Source organism: Eupeodes corollae, chromosome 1, assembly GCF_945859685.1.
Source record: "Eupeodes corollae chromosome 1, idEupCoro1.1, whole genome shotgun sequence".
Taxonomy (NCBI): Eukaryota; Metazoa; Arthropoda; class Insecta; order Diptera; family Syrphidae; genus Eupeodes; species Eupeodes corollae.
Window position 1 is genome coordinate 264428484 of NC_079147.1, and position 23930 is coordinate 264452413.

Genomic DNA, 23930 nt, shown 5'->3' on the forward strand with positions numbered 1-23930 from the left:
CACAATTGATTGGTTACCTAAGTAGTAGACTTATAGCTTTTATTATCCTTTTATGTCTTAGCACTTTAAGATTTTGTCTTAGCACTGTAAATCTTAGATGGCACAGGCAGGGTTTAAACCCAAGACCACTGGCATGACAAGTCTAACCCACTAACCATCATGTCACGGGTGTTGAGAAAAGGGGATTTAATTTAGTTAACAGGCTCAAACCATCGTCTGGGTTATATTACATATCCTTAGCAGTTATTTCGTTATAAGTTACAGTGGTAGATAAAATAACGTTTTTTTTCATTTCAACTCACAAAACAATACCAATTTAGAGGATAAAGATGTCCTTAATTCGAATCTCGCCGTTAATTTTTTTTATCACATCATGTTTTTTTTTAAATATGCCCTTTAAAAGTGCTAAAAACAAGAAAAAAACGCGGTTTTTAAGGCTAAGTTTGATATAAAAATATACCTTAATAATAGATTGTATGTTGATTTTGCAAAAGTACACATTTTTCTCTTCTAGATACAATTTAAATCATTTCAGTATCTTACATAGTTTCTGGAAGCTCTCATTACTTATGAGTCTTTACTTGACTTGACAAGGTTTTGAGCAAACCTTGAATTTGATATTTTCATAGTATTGAAAGAGTTAATTTTTCGTGGTCATTTCGAATCTAAACTTCTTACAAACTATTTGCCTTAGTTAAAAAAAAAAGTTTTTTTTAACATTATTTAAATATTTTCTAATATATTTCAAAAACTTTATACTATAGAATTTTTTAGACAACAGAAACATTGAGAGACTAAAACTTTATTTAAAACTGTTTTGCTTTTTCTGTTGAAAACAGTTTAAGAATAAATAGTTTAGCGTGCCTATCAGATTTTTGTAAGGAAGGTGATATATAACAACTTATAAAGATTTTGAATATTATAAAAAATAATATAACTATTTTAAATGAATATTGAAGAAAGAGATTATAGATTTTTTATGAAAGTACTTTTTAAAAAGTAATATCTTACAAACCTGATGTGATACATTAATTTTGAATTAAGGACACCAAACCTTATTGGAAAAGTGCAATTTTATTGACATTAAGAAAACCTTGTCAATCAGTGTAATAATATTACTGTATTTTTTGATACTTTTTTAATTTTTTGCTGTCCCAAAGTATAAAATGGCCGGGAAAAACCTTTAAGTACTCGTAATTTGAGTTCTCAAGGTACCCAAAACTTCAAATGCGTTTATCTCAGTATAGCATTTTTTTGGTCGCGCTTATAATTCAGACAATTTTCATTTAATTGAATCAAAATTTTGAACATATCATAGGAAATATATTCCTTTTCAAAGAACGTAAGATATTTTTTATTTTGCATATTAAAATTTGTATTAACAATTATTTGATAACATTATTGGCTCCGTGAAATAGCAACCTTAGAAAAAATATGAAAGAACTTACCTAACAATTGTATGGGAAGTGAGATTTTTTTTATATGGGGATCTCTCCATTTTTTGAGATTTAATTCATGATTTTTTGAAGTTTACTTAAATTTTTAATGTGAGGAGTTGTTTCTTGAAGGAATAGTTTTTTAAATTAACAATGATTAACATCCCCAGATTTGGGAAGTGCAATAAAACCAACTTTTAGAAGTTAGTCTTATTTCACAATAACAATTTCACAATAAGGCCAAATTGTTTCATTTCACACACCCCACTTTGGGCACACCATAGGATTTGAGGCAGATGCGAGGTTGGGCATATGAAAAATGTCGTTTAAATTTCAAGAACCCGATATTAAAACAAAATTATATATATGCACAAAGTGTGAATTATCTATTAATTACTCTATGAATAAGGACTTTTGACAGTTTATATAATTTACGCCCAGATTTCTTAAATGCAAACGAATTTGCATACACTTAATACAAAACAACTCCAAATTCTAAAATGTGCCCAAGTAGATGGTTGGCGGGGGCAACATTTTCAAATTTGTGGATGAATTTCACAAGGCAGTTAATTCCCAATTTGGGAAGATATTTCGTTTTGATTTTAAGGCTTGTTTATGGGGAGTTGTTTCACAGAACTCTCACTATTTTATTGATGTTTAAATTTGAACAAATTAGTTAATTGACTCATAATAATTACAGAAATTGTAAGTCGGACCCTTAAAATAAGAAGACAAAATCACAGAAACTGTACTTTATACCCTAATACTTCTTCGGGGTCATGAAGCTACCGTAAAATTTCAATTCGATGACATTTTTTAAACTTATATTAGCAACACACAAAATAACAATTTGACAGCTGTCAGCCTTGAATTGAAGTATTACACTAGAAAAGAACGTATTGAAATTAAACAATGTTTTAAAAATAGTGGAAGGGAATTAAAATCTTGTATAAAAGGCAGTTGATTATTTTTGTAAATTTTGAGCTTTATTGGAACTTCTTGGAAGCCAAAGCATATTTTCATTAAAAAATGTTCAACATCGACAACACTTTCTTTTCATATCGTTTGACTTTTTGTTTATAATTCCACAGAATAATGAATGAAAAATGTTGTGTTTTTTTTTTGTTAAATTTTTGTGTATCTCTTGTTTTTCTTATGGCTATAAACGTTAAGCAAACGCCGCGCTGCACTGCGCCGCGCCGCGCCGGTAGTTGCTATATCGCTTGGCTATGATCATTTACCTATAAAATTTACCATCTGAGTGGGGTACATTTCTTGACGGTGGTTTTTGTTTTCTTATTATTCAATTCTTTTCTTTGTTTTTGTCTGTGGTTATTTCGTTTACACTTTATGCACCCATCTATAGTTTATTCGTATTGAATTTGGAGTTTGGAGTCAGTGATCGAAGACAAAAACAAATAACTAAAGAAAAAATATCCATGAGATATTTTTGCATTGATCAATTTAGTGTCTTCGAGTATTGGTTGCATGTGGAACTTGTGAATAATACGAATAACTAAATACATTCCAATGGTTTTCAACTACTTATTCACTTTTACCGATTTATTATTCAAAGTAGTTTAGTAATTGTTTTTTAATTTTTGAAATACGTATGTCTTTGTTGTTGTTACTTAAAATTCCTAATTTTTTTTTTCAATTCTATATTGGTAAAGAAATATTATGCGTATTTTTGTATTCATTTATTTATAATTATTGTGGAACTTACGTGTTTGTATACTTTTTTTGTAGATTGAATTCTTACCTAGAAGGAAAGAAAAACACAATTATTTACATTTAGTTAAAACAGTGATTTTTAAAAATTAATTAAAAGAAGTTATTTTTTACGGTTCTTCGGGGATATTCCAAATATTTTCAAAAATATTATTGTTTAATTTATATATATTTTTAAGATAGTATTAGGATCTGTTAAAAAGCGCTTTAATTATTATTTACACCCACAGTTTCATTGCTGTTTGGATTAATTCTGGTGTTTTTAAATAAAATTCTAAGAACTTGGAAGTTTAAAGTAGATAACAATAATTTTTTTTTAATCCAAGAACATTTCTTGTTTCGCATTAAGGTTTTTTCAGTTTCATAAGTACAACACTTGGACTCCTCTTAGTGACATAATTTCTTCATGGGTTTCATTTGTCCCTATTCACTTTGGATTAGTTTACAAAAAGAGGTGGGGATGCGACCCACACTGATAACTTCACATCCCATCTGTTGATTTATCTTGCTTTAAAGTTTGTAGGTTTTCGTGTTGGGTTAAAAAAGTTGTTAGTTGAATATTATTAAAAATTTTAAAATTTTTAACAATATCTTTTAAAGAAATAGTTTAGTTTGAAAATCTAGTTTTGTTAGATAGATTTTTAGTCGAAAACAAATGTATACCAATTCTAGTAGTATTTCTTAAATTCTTACAAATTGGTTGAAAAAAATTAATTTGAGAGAAATCAATAACCGAACACCAATTTTTACCAAATTTGTGTACTATTTTTTGTAGACTTTATTTTTTTTATGAAAAAACACTGTTGGATTTTTATAAAAAAAAACTACTGAATATCTAAAACAATATTTTCTGTGAAATAAAATAAGTTCGAAGTCAATATTTTTAATTTTGAACAGCTATTTGAGTCGAAATTAAACTATTACCAAGTTTTAGGATATTTTGTTTAGGTTTTTATGTTTTGTAAAAAAACTGTCAGTTAGATTTTTCTCAAAATTGTACTGAAAGTTGAAAAAAAATATTTTTTGAAAGATAAAAGTAGTTGAAAGCCAATGTCTCAGAGTTTTGAAAAGATATTTGAGTCGAAAATCAATTTTTACCAACTTTTATAATTTTTGTAGGTTTTTATTTTTTTGTAAAAAAAACTGTCAATTCGAATTGTTCTCAAAATTTGTCCGAATGTTGAAAACAATATTTCTTATAAGTTAAAATTAGTTGGAAACCATAGTCTAAAATTTTTGAAAAGATATTTGAGTCGAAACTCAATTTTTACCAACTTTGAGTAATGTTTTTTTAGGTTCTTATCAAAAAACTGTCAACTTGATTTTTCTCAAAATTTTAGCAGATGTTAAAAACGTTATTTTTCGTTGCACAAAATTGTTTTGCAGATAAAATCATTTTTCATTGGTGACAAATTTTTTTTTCATTTTTTTTTGATTTATAAAAAAACAGTTAAATGGAATTTTTTCCCCCAAAAATATACTTAGTAGTTAGTATCACGTTACAATATATTATATACAATTTAATTTAAGTCTCTAGCGTTTTTGGTTCGTAACATTAAATATGTTAACGAAAATTTTCACCTTTTTTTAAACTGCTATGGTAAAAAAAAACAACCACGCCATTTTCTTGAGAGCCCTTTCTCCATCTTTTCGCCTTATAGACGACGAAAAAAACGTCGCGTACGTACGGACGAACGAACGTTTATCTTTTATTTCGAATCTAGGGACCTTGAAACGTCGAGAAATGTGAAAATTTTCAATTTGACAAATCGGACCAATTACAATAACTTCCTATGGGAAGTTAAAAAAAGAGGCTACAACTTTAACAAAATATTCTTAATAATATTTTATGTGAGATAAATAATTTGAACCAAATACAGATTAGATTCATGTAAGAAAATTTAATACTTTTTACCAATTTTGTTGTATTTTTTTTTATTTTAATTTGTATGAAAAAACTGACTTATACAAATTATACTGAATGTCGAAAACTATATTTTTTATAAGATGAAATTATTTTGAATCCAAAATTTTTAGTTTTTGAATTTTGATTTTAGTCAGAAATCAACTTTTATCAATTTTATGAAATGATTTTTTTAAGGATTTTATTTTTTGTTAAAAAAAAACTGTCATTTTGATTTTTTCAAAATTTTACCAGAATTTAATATTAATATATATATATATAATACAATATTGCTTAATTTGTTTTAGAGATAAAATCATTTTTTGTTCGTAAATATTCGAGGCTACAATTTTTGTTTCAGTTTTTTTGATTTATAAAAAAAAAACACAAAAACAAAATTATATCAGTTTTATATTACGTCACAATTTTAAATACAAGCTTTAATTAAAGTTGCTATAGCGTTATAGGTTTGTGAGATACATATCTTGGTTTTACCAAAATTTGCACCTTTTGGTAACTGCTATGGTAACCCCCCCACTCAATTTTTTTGAGATTCCTTTCTGCATCTTTCTCTGTTATTATCCGTATATCAACAATTATTTGAAGTCTCTACTGGTTCTTGAGATATACATACGCACGCACTACCGATCTTTCATTTAAATTCTAGGGACTTTCAGAAATGTCAAAAATTCCAATAAATGTCAATTGAAGTTCAAGACCACGACCTATATAAAAATATATTTTTTTAACTAGGCCTTATTTTTGTTTGTTAATGATTAAAATCATTTAACTTTGTATTCTTATTTTAGAAAAAAAAAATATTATTGTAATTTAAAAGTATTGGCAACATTTTTTCAAATTAATTTTTTTTTGTTTTAGATTTAAAAAATAAAAATATACAAGTTACTATAACTAACCTTTTGTCTACTAATCCAACACTTTAAAACATTTAATTAGATTCTCTTTAAGAATTAAATCGGTTCTTTAAAAAAAATATGAACACAAGGTATCTCCAATAAAACGTAAATTTAGAACAACAATTTTATAACACCAATAATCTTGAAAGTTTAGGAAGAACTTTTAAAAGAACTTAATACTTAGCAGATCCAGACAATTCACGTCTTTTTTTTGTATTACATCGAACTATTGATATTTTTTTTCCTTTCTATAATGAAAAGTTCATATTCAAATAGAACGTTCATAACACTTTCTAGAATGCGAACATAAACTAGGTGCGAATAATCTATGCCAATCACGCATTGCGTTTGATTTTGATTTATTTACTATGTAGATGTGTATGAATAAACGCATGTAACACATCCCCACAGAAAAAATTCCAAAGAAATAAGATAAACCTACTCTACATTAAAAGAAAACAAAAATCTAGTACAAATTTTCCCATTCGACCTTTAAATCCGTAACCCAAATGAACCTGTAACAATTTTCCATATAATAATTTTCTTTCATTTTTGTTGTTGTTCTTTCTTAAATGTCGATATGCACCAAGCCGGATAAATATTTTTGTTCTAGTCGATATTTTTGCACCCAACAGTTGTGTCTTCTTTTTCTATTGTTTATATAATCCCCTGACATAAATGCATTAGAACTTAAAAAAAAGTCAACTATAAACAAAGCACCAAATCGTTAAAAACAACAAAACTAAAATATACAGTAAAACATCAAACAAAAATAAACAGCCCCTGTTCCAAACCCAACCGAACTATACATAGGGCACGAGACAGGCCTTACTATAGCAGCCGCTTAAAAAAAGGTTTTAAATATTGACGCAACAAATGCACCACAAGATATAATTTTGTTTGTATTGTTTTTTTTTTTTAAAGAAAGAAGCCACAATTACAAATCGATGAAAATACAAACTATTTATTCATTGCACATGTACCTATTGTTACAAATGTTTAAATTTCGAATAAATTAATGAGGAATTCTAAGACATTTTTGTATACCTTTAGACTTTTGCTTTTTATACGAAAAGAGTAAAAATGTGCAGGTTAGGTATACAAAACCCTATATTATTAGAGTCAATTGGGAAAAAATGCGGTCAAAAAATGTAAACGCAAAAGAACACAAGTCTTGAAATGAACTTTTAACCATGACATCGAATAAAGTTAAGTGAACAAATTAAGTTAACGTTGGTAATTGTTTCGGTGTTTTTGTTTCTTTATTTTTTAACAATGTTGTTTTTGTAATTGTGATGATTATAGGCCATTTGAATTGAATAACAATGTTGCAGAAGTTGGTGGTAAAATATGCTTTTGCAAACTCAAGGGATTACATGGAACTTAAAAATATTTATCGAAACATGCTAAACTTAAGCCTTAAACACAAAGAAGGGGGATTTTTTTCAATTTTCGAAATTTATCTTTTTTAACTTTCCATTGGAAGTTATTGTAATCGGTCCGATTTTTCGAATTTAAAATGTTGACATTTCTACACGTTTTATAGCCCCTAGAATTCAAATAAAGAGGGGTTTTTGGACATATCCATTTTAAAAATTTGGCTGGCCCCGAATATCCTGTGAACCAATAACGTTAGCGGCTTCAATTACATTTTTTATTAACGTTGTGACATGATACAAAATTGAACATGCAAATCAAGAAAACTGAAAAAAATATTTGTCACTTCTAATATTTTGCGAAGAAAAACTGATATTACATCTTAAATAATTGTATGCATCAAAAAGAAACGTTTTTGACATCTGGTCATTTTTTGGAAAAATCGAAAAGACAGTTTTTTAAAAAAATTAACTAAAAGTTGATATAAATGATTTTCAACTCGAATATCTTAGCAACAATTAGAAAATGTAAGATAATGTTGTAATCCTTCAAACTAAATCTATCTTATTAAAAATATTCATTGTTTTTAACATTTAGCTAAGCTTTTAGAAAATTTACTTGTCTAAATCTACAAAAAAATAATGAACAAAATTGGTAAAAAGTTATGTTCGGTTCGAATATCTCGAGAATTTATGAAGATATTGACATTTAATATTGAAGATATTGAACTTTTAGTTAATTCTTTAGAAAAATCAATTAAAAAAATTTTTTTTTACAAAACACATATTTTCACTGTACACAATATGTTGTAAATGTTTGTTTTTTCTAATTTACAGGCACTCAAGGGGTTATTAAAAACACAATCGTGTTTACGATTAAACAAAGTGCAAATGTTAAAAAAATAGAGAAGGATTTGGGAAGAGATACCAGTACACATTGGTCTTAAAATTTTGAATATTAAAATGGGAGGGAAAAACAGAGTTGGCCAAAGCATTCCACATTCTTAATGTGCATTTGAAGAAGGATCTTTATACTTCATCTAAATTAAGTTCATGGGTAAACTCATGAGCATTCCTGGAAGTGCCCGAATTACGGCTGAATTATTTGAGGGGGGGGAGGAAAACAACTGACTAATTCGACAGAACAATATTTGTTAAAATATCGGTAAAACACCTAGTTCGATCGCCTATCATTTTCAAAGCCATTTTTTGGATTTTATCCATGAAATTCAAACTTGTTTAAAGGGTTACCAAACCAGATAAGCGAGCTATATTTTTAAGCTTTGGACGAATGAAGCCTTTGTAAATTACAGCGAGATTAGAGGAGGTGAAACATTTCTTGCATCGTCGGAAGAATCCTAAGCAATTTACAACTTTTTTGACAATGTCAAACATCTGATCAATCCATAAAATGTGTTCAATAATACACATACTGATTACTGAAAGTTGATTAGTTTCCTCGATGCAAGTTTCACTCATGGCATCAGGGTGGATTCCCATGCTTTAACGACAGCATTGAGTTTTTGAAGCATTAAATTCTACACAGTTCGTAATTCCACATAAGACAATGCTGCGGAGATCGGAATTGAATGACCTTATCATATGCTGCCGTTAAATTTGCACATTCGAAAGACTAGGATGTAAATCTAGAAACGAATATGAAGAGCTGAGAATATTGACGCAGACATGAGACCGTTTATAATTATAGGAAAGAGAGTCGGAGAAAAAACGGAGCCCTGGGGGTGTATGAAACCATACAATACAATTGTATTGAACGGTTGGAAAGATAGTTTCTAATCCAAAGTAGAAAAGATTCATCAACAACAAAAGCACGCAATTTCGATAAGAAGGAATAGTGAACTGTTAAGATTTTTTCTATTCTTCGGTTAGATAAACCACTAAATCACCGATGGACCTATTGCTTCGAAAGCCATACTGATTATTAAGAAGCTTTCGTTCTTCGAGATATTTCTTAAGCTGATAATTAATCATGACCTTGAAAAAAAGGGAAGTGAGTGCTATTGGACTATAGTGGGGGGAGGAGTATTCACCTTTATTAGGGACAGGCTGAACAAAATCGGTTTTCCATCCGCTCGGAGAGAGACCAGTGGAGTAAGAAAGTTGGAAAAGTTTGCGCAGTTTAACAGGAGGACTCATGACATCCGCTCGGAGAGAGACCAGTGGAGTAAGAAAGTTGGAAAAGTTTGCGCAGTTTAACAGGAGGACTCATGACACTCTCTGTTAGCGTCAAATTAACAATAAAAGTGTGCTGCAAGCAAGTTGGCTTTATCAATCGAACTTACATAGCAAGAGTCATTCTGGACAAGCGTTGGAACCGAGAATGGCGTGATGTTTCGTAGCTCATGTCTGATTTGACAGATAATTAGTTGCATCCTGAAAGAAAATAGTTGTTTATACGCTTGAACAACGCTTAGAGAAGATGCCAATTTTGCCAAAAAAAAATCATATTTTCAGATGAAGCTCATTTTGATCTTGGCGGGTATGTAAATAAGCAAAATTGTCAGAGACTTCCATCTTTGATCCTAATAATCTCTTTGCAGCGTGAGGTGAGAAAGAAGTTGGCAGATTGACCTGCAACGTCAAGTAATTTTTATTAATATTTTGTTAAACTTCTAAAAAAAATCAACAAATGGGCGCGGATGGGAAGATATTTTTTACAAATTGTTATAAATAAAAAATCACTTGCTCAATTTTGAGACATTGCCGACAAAAATGGCATGGTACAGACATATATCTCTTTAAACTTTTCATTTGGATTCAAGGGACCTTGAAACGGAGAAATGTCAAATATATCAATTCGACAAATCTGACTGATTACAGTAACTTCTTATTGGAAGTCAATAACCATTTAAAAGTGTCCGAATGGGAAATCGCATCCCAGCTTTTTTATTTCGTATTCCTTAAACTGCTGAAGACTTGTACAAAGGGTTTTTCAGAAACTCATTAATTAATGAACAAAACTTAAGAATTTTTGAACACAACCGGAAACTACATTTTTGAATATTGTGTATGATGTCAAGATACGGGCAAGGCAAGCGTTATCATTTAAAATGAACAAAAAAATTACTGTCAATAAATAAATTAACTGCACTTTAATGAATAATAAAACAATTGCAGCTTGTTGGTATAAGTAAATGCACATATAGGTAGGTATATACAAATACATAAGCTACGAGTAAACAGCTTATGTTTTACCATTTAACGCATTCAATTGCGGGATTGAGACTGAAAAAAAACACCTCAAATGGGCAGACTGCGCTGCGACTACTGCAGCGGCGGTAAGAAGCCCCAGGTGGTAAGACTTAACTTGGGGCTTGCGTCAGCATTGTGAATAAAATTTTCTTCACGCATTGTACTGCATAAAATATCAGTATAATATTCTTTTTTTTTTGCTTTGTTTTTATTTAACTTATTTCTCTGTCTAACTGTTTTTTAAACTGTCTATGTGAGAAAACACCCACCCTTCTAAAACTGAGACTTAAAGAAATAACAATGATTCTTTGTTGATCTAATTTAAATTTCTTCGACACACATTAAACATTTCAATATACTTAAAGATACAATACGCAACGACGATAACTACTACGACGGATGACCGTCATCGTCTCCGTAAACTAATTAACTGTTGTTTTTCTTTCTTTATAGAAGAACTCTTTTTGTTTCATATAATGTACGTCGTCGTCGTTCATAAGATCAGTAGACCGTTAATGAAAATGAAACATAAGTCTTGCGTATGTTATTCTTTCCGGAGCGAATAAAATCTTAAATATTTTGAAAAATAATATGCATACCTTTACCATCTCGTTTAAAAACATAAAACGGTTATGTCAGGGAGAAAACCGTTTGGGCCACTTAAAGAGAACACGAATCGTAAACAACAATAAGATGGATTACTATTTTACAAACTTATATTTCAGTCATAATTTGGATCTACTGCACCTCATTTTAACCACCTGCATCCTCCTACTTGGATTTTATTTATGTTTTAAGCTTTTATTTTTATAAACACTGCAGCTCAAGCCAAACATGTGTCGCGCCACCCATAATTTTTGTTTTTAAACTTGTGATAATCGAGGGATTTTTGGTTCATGAGCAAATTATGTCAAATGTGATGTTTTTTTTACTTTTTATTTACAACCCACGTAGAAGCTTATTAATAAAATAAAAAGAAGTCAGACCAAACCCAATCTAATTTGGTTACAGGAAACAAATTAACATTGGATAGAAAAAAAAAACAAACTGCGACAAAAATTAAAATAGATTTATAAATGACATCAACACAACTACTGCAGATATTTGTGTACTTAGACCACGCAACACATGCAAGAACATAAATTAATAACTTCTTTTTTCGCAAACTGAAGTGGTACTCTCGTACCTGGTTAAATATCTTAAAAATATATCAGCTGGGATATGAGGAGTTAGTAGGGGTTTTTTTATCTAGGAAGGTATGATGAGGTGAATTTAACCAGGCGTTTTGATTTTGAGCTGGAGGCATTGTACAAAGTTATCAAGCTTTTAAAGGCAAAATCTTCAGTAAAGCAAATTTCCAAAAAGGAAACAGTGTTTTCACAAGTATAAAGTAATATCATATAAGATTGTTAAAAAGTGGACTTGAATTGAGTCGAAAAATCAAATTGGCGAAACTTTTAAATATACTTAAAAATAAGTTGATTATAGGACATTTAGGCAAAAATGCGGATTTCTGTCAAGGTTGTGTTGTTAAGAAAAAGAATATAGGAATAAATGTTCGTTTAAACGTGTAGTTCTTAATACTTTTTTTCAGAGGTTCATTTCATAATAAAAAGATACTCCCGAACTAATTTTGAAAATCGTGTGAATTAAAACCGATGAACTATTTTTTTCTACGCAGGTAAGTCCGATAGTATTGATGCCTTAAAAAAAGGCTGCCCCTCTGTCGATTAGTCTTGGCCTAAAACTTTAACAAAATATTCAAAAGGTATTTTGTGTGAGATAAATATTTGAAGTCAATATCTTTCTTGATTCTTCTAATACTTGAGTGCAAAACCAGATTTTCTTGCTTTGTTAAAAAAGTTGTTAATTCAATTTTTCCAAAAAACTCCAAATTACCAACAACTATTAAATCTTATTTTTATTAATATTAGTAGAAGCATTTTTTATTTTTTTTTTACTATACAAACAAATACAAAAAGTAATAATGAAATTAATTTCAAGTTAATGTCTTTTATTATTCACGAGGTATCGAAAGCCGAATAAAATTTTTTACTAACTTTGAGTACTATTTTGTACTTAATTTTTATGAAAAAAATGGCTGTCGCATTCTTATAGAAATTTAATTGAATGTCGAAAACAATATTTTCTATAAGATGAAATTAGTTTGAATCTAAAATGTTGATTTTTTGAAAAAAAAATATTGAGGTCGAAAATAATGTTTACCAATTTTTAGTAATGTATTCCTGGTTCTTACTTTTCACAAAAAAAACTGTCAATTGGATATTCCTTAAAATTTTGATGAATATTAAAAACATTATTTTTTATACGATGAAATGTTTAATTTATCAATTATCAATTTTTAAAAACTATTAGTAATGTACGTTTACGTTTTTATTATTTGTGAAAAAAATGTCAATTAAATTTGTCTTAAAATTCTACCAGATTTCAAATACGTTATTCTTTATTGCATACAATTATTTGGGAGATAAAATAATTGTTTGGTATTAAAATATTCGGGGTGATACAAGTTTTTTTAAGTAATGATTTTTGTACGTTGTTTTTATAAAGTTATATCATAAAATATTGTAAAAAAGTGGACTTGAACTGAGTCGAAGAATTAAATTGGGGACATATTTAAATATACTTAAAAAAAGTTTTGTTGTTAGAAAAATTATTTATTCACATTAAAAAATATAAAAAAAGTAAAATCACACTCAACTAATAATTTGATATAAATGTTTTAATTTAATTTGAATATAAAAAATTAAAAGTTTATTTTTTAATTCTGACTCAAAATTAATTCAAGCTAGGTCAATTGACTTACAGAAGAAAATACTTTGAAAATTGGCAAAACTTTTAATATTAATTTTTAAATAACTTTGAAAAATGACTCGTGACTTTTCTCTCAAAGATTAAAATTCAAACTATAAGTCGTTACTTTAAGTCTTTTCTGGTCTGATTATATACAAAAAACAGCAATAAATAGTTGTAAGAATATTTTTTAAAAGTCAAAAATTAAAACGTATCTACCTATATACAGTATAATTTATGAAATGCGTACAAAACAGAAGAATACTTTTTGAAAGGAAATAAGATGTCTCAAATTCGAATCTCGCCGTTAATTTTCCCTATCACATCAGGTTTCTTAAATATTCAGTTTTAAAAATGCACTACAAAAAAAAGAGGCTGGAATGCGACCCACACTGATACTCGTAACTTCCCATCCCTTCTGTCGATGTGATGCTATTTGAGTCGAAAGTAAATTTTTACCAAGTTTTAGTATTGTTTTTTTTGGAGTTTTATTTTTTGTAAAAAAAACTGTCAGTTTGATTTTTTTTCAAAATGTTATTAAATGTTGAAAACAATATTTCTTATAAGATAAAATTAGTTTGAAGCCATTATTTCCAATTTTTGAAAAGATATTTGAGTCGAAAATCAATTTTTACCAACTTTTGTTAATTTTTTTTTAGGTTTTTAATTTTTTGTACAAAAACTGTCAATTCGATTTTTTTCAAAATTTTACTGAATGTTAACAACAATATTTTTTGAAAGATAAAAGTAAATTAAAGCCAATATCTCAAAGTTTTGAAAAGATATTTGAGTCGTTTTTGGTTAGTAAAATATTTAGGGTTAACCAAAATGTTCACCTTTTTTTTAAACTGCTATGGCAAAAAAACCACCCACGCAATTTTCTTGAGAGCCCCTTCTGCATCTTTCTGCCGTATTATCTGCATAACAAAATTTATTTGAAATCGATATCTCTTCTGGTTCTTGACCTATGGACGACGTATGGACGTACGTACACACGCACGCACAGACATCTTTCTAAAAATCTTTTATTTTACCTTGAAACGCCGAGAAATGTCAAATTTTTCAATTTGACAAATCGGACCCATTACAATAACTTCCTATGAGTAGTGATATCTCAGCAAAAAAAATTATGTGATACATTAATTTTTAATTCGATTTTAAATTAATGCCACCAAAAACCCATTGCAAAAGTGCAATTTTAATGCTAATAAGAAAACCTTGTAGGCCAGTGTTATAACTTGCTTTGGTTGTAAATACGATGTTGGGCTGCTGTTTCATAAAATTTATTATTTTTGAATTTATTTATTGATAGTAAAACTGTCGTCCTCTTCGGAGAAACACAATCAAAATCATAGATCATATTCTGTATATACTTATTTTTGGTGTTTTAAAGAGAATCGTCGGTTAACTTATTTATACTCGAACTTCAATCAAAATTTTTCGCATTCTAATAGTTTGTTTGGTCGGCAATTTTCTTTTTAAATAGCAGTAACAAAATAAGAATGATTCAAATGTTTACTAGAAAATTTTTGTCAGTAATATTTTTGCTGACCATTCTATTTTCAAAAAACTGTTTTCTTGCGATCTCTTATTAAACTTCTATAGGTTTGTTCGACCTTCAATATTCAGCCCTATCATGAATTCCATTGTAATCGGGAATTTTTACGAATCCCGAAAAACTTAATTATGAAAAATCTCATACAATTTTGCATTACGAACGAATTTCATGATACAGTTTCTTCCGGATTCGTAAAAACTTCCGATTACCATGGAATTCATGATAGAGCTGATTATCCTGGGTTCTAAACGATTATTAACCATCATTATTAATTTTTTTTTGGAAGAAATAATGAAACATTAAATCTACATACTTCCTGAAACATAATTCCATATGCTTCCTTTATTGAATACCAATTTTTTAGAGTAGATTTGCTAACTGAGGTACAACCCATCACTAAAAAACTGTTCCATGGTACAATAACCTCAAATATAAACAACCAAATTAATAACCGTGGAATATCGAAGAGACTAAGTCTAAAATGTTATGAATAAAACAAAATTCCTTCTAAGTGACGTTTACTTAGTTAAATTACCGAAGAAGGTGGTTTAGTGAAAGAATAAGATCCTAATGTGTCATGTTTATTCTGAAATAAAAAAAATAGTGAATAATTTTTATAATGAGTACTAGACTTGTCAAGATTTTTGACCAATTTCAATTATTGGACGATCAGCTATCAACAAATAGAAAAAGTTGTTAACAATGACCTAAATGAGGACACAAAAGTTGGACAGAAAATAAACACAATACAAACAATTGAAAAATGATAGTAATTTTTACAGAAACTTATACACAAGAGTTGCATTCACAGATTATCACAACTTTTTTTCAAAACCCATACGAAAAAAACAAGTCGGCGGAACTTGGTGGAAATTTCAAGTCATTGTAGGAGATTTTCTTAAGATTTTTTTTATTTTTAAAAGTGACTAAACTTTGGTTTCATTCATTGAACATTTTAACCAACCGCTCAGTTCTTCTTCCCTTGTTTAGTAAACTTGCGGAATAAAGATGGAATATGCATTTTTATTAATTTGGCTGAAATTGTACAGTGTACATTTTTAATTCATACTTTTTTTAAGGATTTTTTAATGAATACAAATACAACAATTGCTTTTAAGGCACAACATTTTGTAGAACCATTTTATTTTGGCAATAGATTAAAAAGTGTCTTCAAGATTTATTTCAGTAAAAATCACAAAATGGTTAAAGTATTTTTAATTTGGTAAATCCGTATTATTACTGGGTTTTTGAGATTTGAAATTAACATGTACGTATATGTTCCCAATATTTAGGTTTTTTTTTTATCTTTACGAATTGTAACTGATTAATAAAAGAAAAAAAAATATTTTAACAGATAGCAAGGAAATTCTTTTTTAAATATGTAGCTTAATAATAAGAAAATTGTGAACTGGTAAAATCCTAAGCCTATATACAACAGATTGTTCTTAATTTTGTAAACATTATTTTGTGTTTCAAAAAAGCTTGAAAAATCCCCCTTTATAAAAAAACGAACAAACCCACCTGAAGCTATTCAAAAGCAAAGGAACGTCACACAATACCACCTCCTACGTTAAACTTAAAGTATAACGTGTGTACTTTAAGTTAGATGGTGGGTTTGCAACATTGGCAATCTGCAAAGGTATTCATTCTGATATTTTTTTTTTATTATTTACTTAGATACGAGTTTTATTTTATTTTGACAATGATATAGTTGTGTATCTTTTTCATAATGTGTGACTTCTCCATTTTTGTACAGAGTGTCGCATGGAGCATAGAAAAAACGTGTTTCACATTATAGAAAACAAGATATGTACTCTATCTTTATGTGTGCAGTATATTTAAGACTCCTTTATATCTTTCAGTGAGTACCACAGTGAGATATGAAGTGAAGTATGTATAAACTTTCTGTTGTCTGTAGAAGCCGTCACAAAAAATTGTAGATTACGCAATAATTAAAAACCTAAAACTCACAGTAAACGTCGCATGTAGTGGCCCTATGCCTCTAAGAATTCTATAGAAAACCATCAAAAAATTGCACTAAATTTTCTTCTAAGAACTTAAAGTAGATCTATTTGATCAATACCTTTCGTTGCATGAAATTTCGAATAAATTAAATAGCAAAATTATAGTAAAATATTTGATTTCTATCATTTCAATACTGATTTCTACAAAAATACTGATCTTCTGCTTATTTTGTTTAAATTTGAAATAAGTTTATCCTTAAAAATTGAAGATATCCACTTTAGAAAGCTACCTTGCCTTCAAAATATTCGATATTTTTTTTCGTGAATACGTGACTTGGTCTTCAAATTCCGGCATCACTATGTTTTCTTTGAGCTTGGGTTTATAAACTTGGTTGCTTCAACGAATTCTCAGTAAGCTCGTGCGCATTTTTAACTCCAGAAATAATAAGAGTCACATTTATATAGAATTAACACAAATGAATTGTTTTTCTTTTTTAGTTTTTTTTTTTGCTGAGTAAAGTATCTGTTGGGTGCGCTAAGTTGTCATCGAAATCAAAGATTTTGCTTCTTTTTTTTCTTCAAATTGAAAATATTGCACGTTTCGTTTTATTAAAATGACAGTTTAAACCTAATTATAGATTGGTGAATGACACACATTCATATTGTGCGGGTCATCATAGGGCATCTCACCTTGGCATAAATATTAATTTACTTTCAATATAGACACGTTGCAGTAGGTGTTGTACAGTAAACACTCTGTTATGAATTTGATAAAGTGAAAAAAGTGTAGATTGCAAAATGCTTTGACAGAAAAGTTTATTTATAGTTGATGCCAAACTAATAATTTACTGTATTTTAAGCTTTATTTAAAAAATAGAATAAAAGAAAAAGGTTTACAATAACTACTTCTAATTTTTGAGAGTTGTAGCTATGCATTAAATGCTATCATGCTAAATTGCCATTAACCTTACTGTTTAGTAGACTTGTACAAGAATGCAATCTTTTAGGAATGTAATCTTTATGACTTCAATTCAATGTATTCATTGAATTCACCAAAGGATTTGGGTCTTCAAATTGATGCCAAAATTTCTCCAATCATTTAACTCAATCAATTGATTTGTAATCATTTGAGACTTTATGCATTCTTTGCATTTACTTGGATTCCTTGCATTCCTTTCAAGTCTCTGCATTGATTGCATTCAAATGATTGCATAAAAGAATGGTTACAGTATTTTTAATGTCAAATGATTGGTGATTGCAAACAAATCACAATCTTTAGGTGAAATCAATGAATGCATTCTTTAAGTTCAATTAAATATTGCATTTTTGTACAAGTCTGCTGTCTAAAATGTTACAAATAAAAAGTATTAGAAGTATTCCCGAATTGAATTGCAATCATAGCTTTTCACTGTTAAACTTGTGTGCTTCCCTATTTCACAATATTCTTTTCCATTTTTCTAATTTTTTTAATTGATTTGTTTATTGTTTATTTAACAACATAAAAAGAACTATGTACATATATAATGAAATGTCAATCTAAAAACTGATTTTTATATTTTCAGTTATTTCATCAAAACAGGGATGTCAATTCTCAACTACAAATTTTTGACAGCCTTATTTATTTATTTGCAAGCTGTTAGCTAAGCGCAACTTTCTTGTAATAGGTTCAATAAGGCCATAATTTTTATGGTGACGAGGAAGGTGAAAGAGAAGGACATGTATGACGTTCCTTTGATTAGAATTAAGAGAAATAATTTCTAGAAAAAATGGTGATGCTATGGTATCTGCTATAAGCTAGTGTAAAAAGACTTCACGGCGTTTTTGTATAGTTTGCAAATAAATAAGTTTTAAACAATCTTCATAAGGTGTTAAGAACAGATTTTCTCCCCAGCAAGACTGCGAAGTGTAAATCGAAGAAATTTGTCTTGTAGAGATTCAATTCTTTGAGGGTAAGAGTTCTGATGGGGAGACCAGACTTGACTAGCATATTCAAGTTGAGGTCTTACAAAAGTGGTGTATAGGGATTTTGTGACAGGGGTTCGATAATTCTTTAGCCTTGTTAATAATATAATCAAAATGAGCTCGAAAAATTAACTGAGTGTCACAAATAACTCCTAGCTCGCTTCACCAAGTCTGAAATGAGTAAGATTGAAGTAAGACCGAATCAGATGGATTAGAAATAACCTTTGGTATTTTGATGTCATCAGCGTAAATAGAGGAATTTGAATTATCAAAGACATTAATAACGTCGCTGACAGTTAAGAAAAATAACAAAGGACCAACGTGGATCCCTTGAGGGACTCCTAAGTTTGCATAAATAGGATCAGAAAAATAGAATCTGAAAGAAACTCTACATCGGCGGTTCTCATGGTATGATCTAAGCCATGAAATTAAAAAGAGCCTATGAGTTTAAACAAATAATTTGGTAACTGATTTTATCAAAGGCTTTACTAAAGTCTATAGTGATAACGTCAACATCATTTCCTTTTAATAATTCGTGTACAATTTTTTCAAAAATGCAGTAAGATTGGTTGTAGTATTTCTGCCTTTTAAGAAGAAAAAATATAGGTCTGCAATGGTACAATAGAAAGAGTCGTAGGCAATCCTTTCGTAAAGCTTGGGAATTGAAGAAAGCTTGGATATGGGCCTGCAGTTCATAACATTTTTTTTAGCTGCTATTTAATTAACAGGGAAAATAAAGGAATCTTTCCAAAGCTTTGGGAAGAAAGCTTGAGAAACGAAAACACAAAACAGTAAACAGCTGTTTATATAGGGAGGCACTTTTAATGTCTATTAATTGGTAGAAGCGTCTGAGATCAGTAATCAGGTTGTTTTTCACTTTGTCAATGTATTCTAGAAATATTAATTCACAAAGAGATGAACATCTCCCTGGTTTTTAAATATTTTTTCCACAACGTATTTCTGACATTTTGAAGTATTCGGTAATCTTTATTAAACCAGGGAGTTGAGGAAGACACATTTATACATGGGATATATGGCACGGATTGAATGACACATTGCTAAATAGACATAAAGAAGAATTCCATATTACCTATTGCTTTGGATTTTTCATGAAAATATCCTCCTCTCATTTCGACAGTTCACAGAATGAAGGTTCTGTATTTTATGTGTTAGTTTGTGATTATTATTAACTGCATAAATTGAAAATAGTAATGGTCCCAAAAGGAAATCTTGTGGTACTCATGAGTTTACTTAAAGTTAAAAAGGACCGATGCTGCACAATGACCCAAAATTGCTTTCTTTTGCGAACTGCGATTGCAACATGTTCAACATTCTGAATTTAATACTTGTGAAACATCAAAAGTTTATAGCTTTGAAGATGATAGCTGGGCAAATAGCGAGGTATTCTAAATTAAGCTTCTTGTTGGAACTATCTTTAGAAATATAAAATATTAAGTTTAAAAGTTAGTCGACAAATGTGGTTTAAAATGGAAAAAGGGGGGCGTCAAATATTTTAAATTAAATACCCCATGTAAAGGTCTACAAAATAGATGTATTTTGTCACTCAAACATCAATAAATCAAAGAATTTCTTCTGCCAGGTATCATAATTCTTTATATTAATAAGAAAGCCACGAGTTAATGCCCTTTCTCTCCCCCACAAGACTGACCTCAATAATTAAAACAGATGCACCAACGCACTACAGAATAATAAGAACAATTCAAATTCCATGTATTCAAACTAAATTTTCTTAATTTGAGATTTATGAGAAAAGATTGTGTCTGATAAATTCCATAGTTTTTTGCTATGGCAATAAAAATAAATCAAGTTCGCCTCCCACTTTGGGAATTGTTGTATGACATTCAAACACCTGCACTGTTGCCTGCGCAGCTGCCTGCACTGGCATATCGTTCAATGATCTTAAGGAATTACCGATTAATGTTCGATATATCATTATGTCCCCAAAACACCCCAACAAAATAAAAATAATAAAGATAAAGGTTTCCAATGCATACTTTTAGTTCTCCAAATTTTATTTTCTCGAGAAACAAGTTTATTTGAGATTTATATTTTTATTTTTATTTTCCCACTCAAATTATAAATATGCAATGTGATTTTCCGCAAAACTGTGGCTGGCTGTGGGAGTTGTTGGAGTTGGAGCCACGCCAAGACTCAAGACCTCAATTCACGAATGTTCGTCGAATAGTCGTATGTCCTCCACAGTTCCAATTTCCAACCTCCTCCGACTACAACTACACTCTTTAGATGAAATCGTAAGTTGGTTTCGTTTTCATTTTATTAGCAGACGAAACCACAACAGTAAGCGAACCAAAACAAAACAAATGTATCTTCAAGATACATATGTGAATTTCACTTAATAATGTTCGGGCCTTAAGGTTTTTAGCAAGTCGACTTATTTTTCTCTAAGTTAAGTGATTAATGTTATTTTATTTTAATTTTTTTTATTTCACATAGAAAAGAAAATAAATCACAAAGTGTAGCACTTTCCATGGAATGTTATAAGATGGAAAAACTATGTGACGCGCCGTAAAGATACACATCGAGTGTCTTTTTTAACTCCACGTCCTCATCCAACAATACTATGCTTCTGAGACAAAGAAAATTAATTAGACAAAATTTATGTGGCAGCGGTGGGCGATTGATTGCGAGGGATTGCCCGCCACCGCTCGATGCAGCCCCAGCCGCCGCCGGCCGCCGCCGCAGGTATGTTGAGTGATAGTTAGTTGAGCGGGACATCTGATTTGTGATGTCTTGACATGGGTGCTATTGTTGCTTGTTGTTGTTGGGTAATGAGAAGGTTTTCACTGTATGTGATTTGGCAATCACTGCAAAAAAGATACTTTTACAAGACTGGAGATGGCGCACTGTACAATATACAGTACATGACGTGTGCCAGGTGAGATATTATTTATTGAAAGGAAAAAGAGTTTAAAAGTACAGCATAAAACATCACGTAGATATATTGAAGTTTTTCTTTTTTCTTCTTTAAAGAACGTGCAATGAAAACAAAACAATTCATCAATAATTGTTCGATGAACTCGGCATCCTGTGTTTTTGGTGTTGTGTTGTTTTGTGCTGTGTTGGCATCAAGTGCACTCGCTTTTTGATGGCAAGGAAGTTGATAATTCCGGCAGTTTTTCTAATAATAATAAATTAATATTCAAATGGTTTTGCCATCGTAGTTGAAACTGAAAGGTAAAACAACAAACAAAGACAAACGACAATAATAATAACAATAGTTCAGAAGAGTTGACGTTTAAATTAGAAAAACAAAAGCAATTGGTTGAAGTATTGTTATTCTTTTTTTTTTAGCAAAACGAAGCCTTTATACAACATCCTAATGCTGAAAACAAAAAGTCTAAGTTTATATTATTTTATGAAAAGAAAATTCAACAGTAAAGGGTGGTCTGGATATTTTTAAAGCAACATTTTTTGAGTACACTTCCAATACCATTCAAATAGCGATGAACTCTTAAGTGCAATTTGTTGAAAACATCTTTCGAACTCAAAGTCGATGTTGAGCCCCTTAATGTTGTTAGTGATCTCGACCTTAAAAAAAAAGTTAAACAAAATCTTTTACAACTTATCATAAGCTTCTGTTGGGTAAAGTTGCATTTGAATTACATTTTAGACGGAAGCACACAACATGTCAGTTCCGTCAATTTTAAATTATTAAAGAAGTACCACACGATTCTGTTTTGGGACCACTTTTATTTCACTCTTTTTCGTTTTATATTTCCAGCAATTTGGGCAGCTGCGACTTTTAAATCTTTAGTCTTATGGCATTTGACAAGTAAGAACTACGCTACTACTTAAAATGGCACGATATGTTAGGTAATGTTAAAGTGGTTGCCCGTGATGGAGTAGGACACACATACACTGCCGGACAATAGAATAGTTTCGCAGCTTTTACAAGGGAAAAGGCCTTTTTTCTCTAGAATAGAGCTTTGCAAAAAGCTTTTTTTCTTTTCTAGTATTCTCTCATTATCTTTCTGTTTACAAGAAAGAGACAAATTAAAATATGTTCTAACGGTAAATTGCAAGCGCATTTTGAAATGAAATTAAAAAAAGAGCATTTCCCATCGGTCAATAGAATAGGTTCATCTGCTTTAAAGTTAGTTCTGGTTCAGAATTTGCGTATTGGAAATACAATTTTAAGAAAAAATGGGACGAGCACCGCCTTAATTCGGAAGAAAAATTAAAATCAAACGGTACTCAGAACAAAGTTTAAGCGCGCGTTTATTTGCGAACAAAATTGGAACATCTCAAAATGTTGTGAGCAATTTTTTGAAAAATAAAGAGAACTATGGGAAGAATACGAAAGGACGCTCAAAAGTTACGGCACCAGCTAAAAGGAGATTGATTGTCTAATTCTTGTCAGTCAACTCCTCAAATAAAGACCTCATCTGGAACAACAGCAAGTATTTCCACGGTTAAGAGAGTGATTAGGAGTGCCGCAAACATCAAGCGCATGAAATTGAAGAAGAAGCCTCCACTTAACCCACAAAGAAAGGAAAATCGGCTTGAATTATGCAGCCGCCACATGTCTTGTAAAAAGGAGGGCAGTTTGTCGTTTTCACGGATGAACAAAAATTTAATTCGATGAACGGATTTAATTATTATAACCATGATCTACGAAAAGAAAAATTATTTTTGCTGCGTCATCATACCCGTGAAGGTGGTGCTATACTTTGGGGTGCAATATCGTATTTTGGAACTATTGAGCTAGAATTTCCATCAACACGAATGACGGTAAATTCATACAAAATCATTTTTGAAAGTGCTTTTCCGAAATTCAGTGAAATGTTTGGACCCATTAATGACCTCCCTACTCACCAGACCTATGTAAATATTATTGAGAATGTTTCGGATGGCTCGTCCGTGAAGTCTACAAGTCTTGGCAACAATTTAAAGACACAAAATCACTAATAACAGCAATAAAACAAGCTTGGAGAAACATTTCTTTAAATTATTTTAAAAAATGTATGATTCGTATACAGCTTTTGCAAATGTGATTTGAGAATACGCCTAGCCA

General features: G+C 29.9%; 1 protein-coding gene across 5 annotated transcripts in view; it reads right to left on the reverse strand.

The window, feature by feature from the left end:
• LOC129941766 (rab11 family-interacting protein 3) overlaps window positions 1–23930 on the reverse strand; it is a 248386-nt gene that overhangs the window by 48704 nt on the left and 175752 nt on the right. The gene's annotated exons all lie outside the window — the stretch shown is intronic.